The sequence below is a fragment of the Chiloscyllium plagiosum genome, chromosome 10 (assembly GCF_004010195.1).
Source record: "Chiloscyllium plagiosum isolate BGI_BamShark_2017 chromosome 10, ASM401019v2, whole genome shotgun sequence".
NCBI lineage: Eukaryota > Metazoa > Chordata > Chondrichthyes > Orectolobiformes > Hemiscylliidae > Chiloscyllium > Chiloscyllium plagiosum.
The window spans coordinates 85,796,178-85,802,722 of record NC_057719.1 but is presented as its reverse complement, the minus strand read 5'-3'; positions in this window follow the sequence as shown (position 1 = coordinate 85,802,722).

Here is a 6,545-nt window from a genome sequence, read left to right as displayed (position 1 = left end):
AGTAGCTTAAATGTCCCTAATGTATTTGACTTTACCACTGCTGGCAGTCCATTCCACACACCCACCACTCTGTGTAAAGAACCTACCTCTGACATTGCCCCTAAACCATCTTCCAATTACTTTAAAATTATACTCCTTTATGATAGACATTTCCATCATGGGAGAAAGCCTTTGGCTATCCACTCCAGCTATGGCTCTCAACATCTTGTTCATGCCCCCTTCTAGCTCTCCTAAATCTATTCTTCAGTTCATTCCTGGCTACCTTGTAACCCTCCAAAGCCCTGTCTGATTCTTGCCTCCTCAACCTTAAGTAAGCTTCCTTCTCCCTCTTGACTAGATGTTCAACATTCATGTCATCCAAGATTCTTTCAGCCTATCACCTCTTCCTTGCCTCAGTGGGACGAACCTGTCCAGCACTATCAGCAAGTGCTTCCTAAACAACCTCCATACTTCTGTCGTGCATTTCCCTGAGAATAGTTTAGGTGCCCCAGTTCCTGCCTAATAGCATTGTAGTTCCTTATCCCCCAATTAGATACTTTGTCATAATGTCTGCTCCTATCCCTCTCCATGAGTATAGCAAATGACAGGAAGTTGTGATCATTAACACCAAAATGCTCTCTCACCAAGAGATCTGACATCAGGCATGGTTTGTTGCCAAGCACCAAATCCAATATGGCCTCCCCTCTCGTTGGTCTATCTGTATATTGCATCAGGAACTCCTTCTTGACACATCAGGCAAAAACTGCTGCATCAAAACTATTTGAATTAAGGATGTTCCAATCAATATTAAGTACAGCCCAGTGAACTATCCACGCACACTGAAATTACAGTTTGTGAGGAATGTGTTGGTGATAGAAGGAAAATCCTTGCTGGAGAATTCTAAGGCAGAGTCATACAGCGTGGAAACAGACCCATCTGTCCAATTCCTCCATGCCTACTGTGAGAGGCGATTTCGGTATAAACAATTGAGATGTGCATGACCCCAAAGTCTAAGGGGAATAGAGCCATAGGGGTAGGGTAAAACATGCTTCTCTATAATAAAGGACGAGACATCTGCTGCTACGGATTGATAAGACCACTCACATAGACAGAGTAGAAAAACAAGTCCTTGATTGATAAGACCACTAACTCTGACAGAGAAAAATAAGTCCTTGACTGATAAGACTACAGGGTAGAAAAACAACTCGGGAAACTGTTGCAGACTTTGTGAGAATGTGAACCTCGTGACTCTTTAGAGCTATAGAGGGGAGGGACTTGTACTGTATTTAATCAGAAACATTGTTAGCCTGGGGCGCCTTTTTCTCAGAAGGGTGCCCAACTCTGCAGACTTGCTAATAAAACTTTGTTTTCCTGAATTTGTCTAGAGCGATTATTGAGAAGCGATTTTCGTTTCTAACACCTACCAAGTTTCCCCGAACTAAACTCGCCCCATATTCCTCGAAAATTTTCCTATTCATGTACCTGCTCAAATGTCTTTTAAATTTTGCAAGTGTACCTGCATCCACCACTTCCTCCGGCAGTTCATTCCACATACAAACCACTCTCTGGGTGAAAACGTTGCTCCTCACGTCCCTTTTAAATCTTTCGCCTCTCAGCTAAGACATATGCCTTCTAGTTTTGAATTCCCCTACCCTGGGGAAAAGACCTTGGCTATTCACTTTATCCGCGCCCCTTATGATTTTATAAACCTCTATAAGAAGGATTATCCTTTGGAAACTCAAGCTGGATTTACTTAAAGTTGGACACTCAAAAAGAAGTGCGTATGTAAAGGGCAGAAGAAGTTTGCAAATGGTGCTGACACTATTGTCCATTTTAAATTTGAGTTTGCTTTTTGTTTATTAGTCAGCCCTACTAATGGATATAAGGTTGGACACCCGCCATGAATTCGATGCGTTGCAGATTGTACACGAAGATTTAAACGGCCCACTCTCAGTCCTAAAGCAGTACAAAATCATACAATGCATAAAGCACAAAATATTTTTGACTTAACATTCTCTTCTGGGTCCCTGCACTTCTAAATTATTCGGTTTCACTCCTTGTCTTTGTCGTTTCCCTGCAGTTTTGTTTTCAATCACATAACCACTCAGTTCCCCTTCTAAAAGCAGAGTTGAAACCGCCTCCTCTACACTCTTGGGGCGGTACATCTCACATTCTAACCACTCGCTGTGTAAGAAAAAGTTATTTTTTCTTCTCTGGTCATCACTGACTCTTAGGCCGATCTCCTCAAAGGAATGACATCTGCTTTCCAACATGTCTGCCAATGGAAGAAAGTTCGAACAAACTTCACTGTCCAGCTGGAAGTGTTCACAACGCCTCTATCAAACCACTTACTGAACTTTTCGATGTGGACCTTTCCAGATTTCCCGAAGTGAATTTCTTCATCACTGGAACCATTCGTTAAATCTTTCCTGCAGCTTCGGTAATGCTATCATATGGTGTCATGTCCAGAACTGAACACAGTATTCCAGGTAAGGGTAATACTATCATTTCTACAGGTTAAACATAACGGATTTGGTTTTGTACTCGGCGCCTCCACTTATACCTCCCTGAGTCCTCGTGTATTATGAACTGCTTCCTCAGTCTGCTCTTTAAATATTTAGGCACATAAACCCTCAGAGACTACTGTTATTGAATTCTCTTTGGAATCATATCCTCTGCTGCATTTTGCCTCCTCTCCATCTCCCTATTAACACGAACCAATTTACACTTCTCTGCAATAACTTTCACTTGCCACAACTACTGCCAAGTTCACAAGCTGATCTATGCCTTGAGGCTTATCACTATCTTCCTCGCAGTTTATATTACTTCCAAATTTTGCACTATCATCAAGTTTTAAAACTGTACCATATACACCGCAATCCCGGGTTACGAACGTACTAACGCAGTGGTCCTTCTTCGGGTTAGGGAAATAATTATTCTCCAGTACTCTCTGTTTCTTGTCATTGCGCCAATTTTATTTCTGCGATTTTACTCCTCCTCCTATTCCGTGGGTTGCAGCTTTTCTGTTATATATATGGCCTCTTATCAAATGCCTTTTGCAGTTGTCCGTGCACCATATAAAATCACGCACTCTCTACTCCATCAAAATAATCAGTCTTGTTTGTTAAATATGGGTAATCTTGAATTGGCTGGATTCCCACAATTAATCTGCCTTTGCCCAAGTGACGCATATTTTTGTCCCTAATTATCCTTTCTAAAACTTTTCCCGCCATTGAGACATGATCGTCCAGCTTTTGGTTATTATATTTAACTTGATGCCGCCTTTTGAACCAAGCTGAAATATTGGCAATTCGCCAGCTCGTTTGCATCACTAAAAATCAGCAGAAAGTTTTGAATAACACTTCTGCGACTGCGTTCTTTATTTCCTCTGCATCAGTGGGCACATCTCATTGCATGCTGACTCGTTTCGTACTTACTCTTTGTTATGTTCTAGCCCATTGGTATCTCAAACATCTTTTATGATGACTTGGGCGGCTTGGCGAGGATAAGTGCAAGTTATTGCCATCTCCTCCAAATATGCATTCCCCTAAAGGACAATCATCCTATCTACTCTTAATTTTACCATATTTCTGCTGTTTATATCTATATAAAATATTTGGAGTCCAATTTATGTTAGCTCCCAACTTATTCTCATACTCCGTCTTGCTTCTATATTTTTCACTTCTCATACAGTCATAAAGTCATAGAGGTTTACAGCATGGAAACAGGCCCTTCGATCAACTTGTCCATGCCACCCAGTTTTCTCAGTTAAAATTTTTACATGCAACCTTGGTTCTGGATTGCACTATCTGCTGTCATCTGTCAGATGTACCCTTTTGCTTTGACAATTTTATCTTGTTTTCTTTTTGTTTCAGTATCCAGGCAGCTTTGCATTCATTCATCAACAACCACTTCTATCCTCCTTTGTGCTAAGTAGGATTGCTAACCATGTAAATTTAGCGCTGGTTGTAGTACTGAATCTCGAAGAATTGATAGAATGCATGTTTAATACTCTGGCAGCATTCAGTTGGTGACCTTCCTGATTGCTATCCAGGGACTCATGGTAAATGGTCTGTCCATGCTGGAGGGAATAGGCATACGCAACAATGGTATCGGCTTCAGTGTTTGGTTTAAGTAATTATTTAAGGAGGTACTGAGAGTGGCCAAGGGAAGGGGAAACTGCAGGACAGATAGATGTAATATCTTATCACTTAGATATTTAACCAGTTTTGCTAATCCTCTAGCTTCCTTTGAAACTAAGATTCAAGACTAGGGAGTTAAAAAAAAGAACATTGGTCTGATTCACAAGAGCAAGGAGAGTTCCGGTCAGCTACACCAAAGGACTGCTGGTACGGTGTGCAATTTTCAGGAATGTACATTATTCCTCCCTGTTAATGGAAGTATGACCACGCAAGCATAGGGACTTGGAGAAAAGAAGGTCACGCTATCTCTCTCATAGACAGGCCTTTTCCTTATATTCAACTAACACAATGAGCTCTGGAGACCCCCTAATAATGATTGCTTGCATTTTTGCAATGGCTTTGAGGGATGCAAAGAATTCCAAGGTATAACCTAACAAAATCTGACAGTGGGTCATTGATCAGAATAACACCACCAATGCACATAAACTCCGTGAAAGAGATAGAATTCATGCAACATCTCAAAAGATACATGCAGGAAAGTGGGGAGGTGCTGCTGCAGTATTAATGTCATGAGACTAGTAATCCAGTGACCCAGACTATGTTAAGAGGTTCTTGTGCGGTTGTAGTATCCCTGCCTCAGGGTCAGAAGGCCTGAGCTCAATTTGTGCAACAGGTTGATTAAAAACGTCTACAATCAAGGAAGAGGGTTTGGTGGAGTGTGAGGATGGCATTCCAGAGCTTAGATCTTGAACAGTTGACTGGACAAACAATCATGAGATGAGCCAATGCCACAAACTGGAGGAATCAGTGAACTGAACCAGTGGAACTGGAGGGTATTTTAGAGGATGTTGAGATCTTTTACTCCAGAAGTTTGACCAGCAAGAGCTGACCATTGCAATGTTTCTCTGAATTTGCAAGTAACAAATTCCAGATTAGCTGAATGTTACTTTATGCCATTCCTGTTTAATTCCACTCAAAAACCAAGAAAATATTATTTCACAATAAAATATGTTTATTTACAGAGCAAGCAATGGGGAGTACAGTATTACAAACAAACTACCAAGTGGCAGTATGTAAAATTTGGTTAAGTGATGCCCCAGGAATTTACCTTGGTCTTGAAGCAATGTCTGTAGTTTGACTGTCTGAAAACAATACACACCAACAAATACATCCATTCACATTTTCAAACAACCCAGATTGGGATTAGATTGTTGGCCTTGATCATTGCTCTTTCCTTGAATTTATTTTCACATTTTTGTCACTTTCTCTCACAATTCTTTGATTTCTGAATGATCTTAGACTATAAAAAACAGACAAAGCAAAACGGACAGGAAAGGAAATAATCTGAGACCAACCAGTGGAAAGAATAGTTGACATAGCTCTACTCCATATGATGATAAGAAATAGGAATAGGAATATGCCATTTGGCCCCCCGGAGCCTGCTCCACCATTCAGTCGTTGAAAAGCGTGGTGCTAGAAAAAGCACAGCAGGTCAGGCAGCATCCCAGGAGCAGGAGAATCAATGTTTCGGGTACTGGCTTTTCATCAGCAATGTTCCTGTTCCTCCGATATTGCCTGACCTCCTGTGCTTTTTCCAGCGCCATGTTTTTTGAGTCTGACTCTCCAGCATCTGCAGTCCTCACTTCCACTATTCAGTAGGATAAGGCTGGTTCAACATTTGTCACATCCACTTGCCTGCCTTTTCTCCGACATGCTCAAGAATGTGCTTATCTCAACCTTAGATATAGACAAAGACTCTGCCCACAGCTCTTTTGGCAAGGAGTTTCAAGGATTCTGAACTTCTAAGAGACAAAACCATCCCTCCCTCAGCCTTAAATTGGAGCCCATTTATTCAGAGACTGTGCTGTCTCATGAGGAGAATCATCCTCTCTGTATTTACTCTGTCAATCTCCTCAAGCATCCTATATATCTCAATTAGATCGCCTTCAAATTCCAATGACGAATCCCAAATTGATTAACCATAAGACCCTCCTCCCTACCTTTTATCTTAGCCTGCTGGACATACTTTCCTCATTCCTGAAAACTTCCTCCATGATTTTCGCTTCCCCGGTCCCCAATGCCTTATCTTCACCATGGACATCCTGTCCCTGTACACCTCCATCCCCCATCACGAAGGACTCAAAGCCCTCCGCTTCTTCCTTTCCCGCCGTACCAACCAGTACCCTTCCACTGACACCCTCCTTCGACTAACTGAACTGGTCCTCACCCTGAAAGACACCCTCCTTCGACTGACTGAACTGGTCCTCACCCTGAAAGACACCCTCCTTCGACTGACTGAACTGGTCCTCACCCTGAAAGACACCCTCCTTCGACTGACTGAACTGGTCCTCACCCTGAAATCTTCTTCCTGATCTCTCCGCCCCCACCCCAGTCTGTCCTATCACCCTCACCTTGACCTCTTTC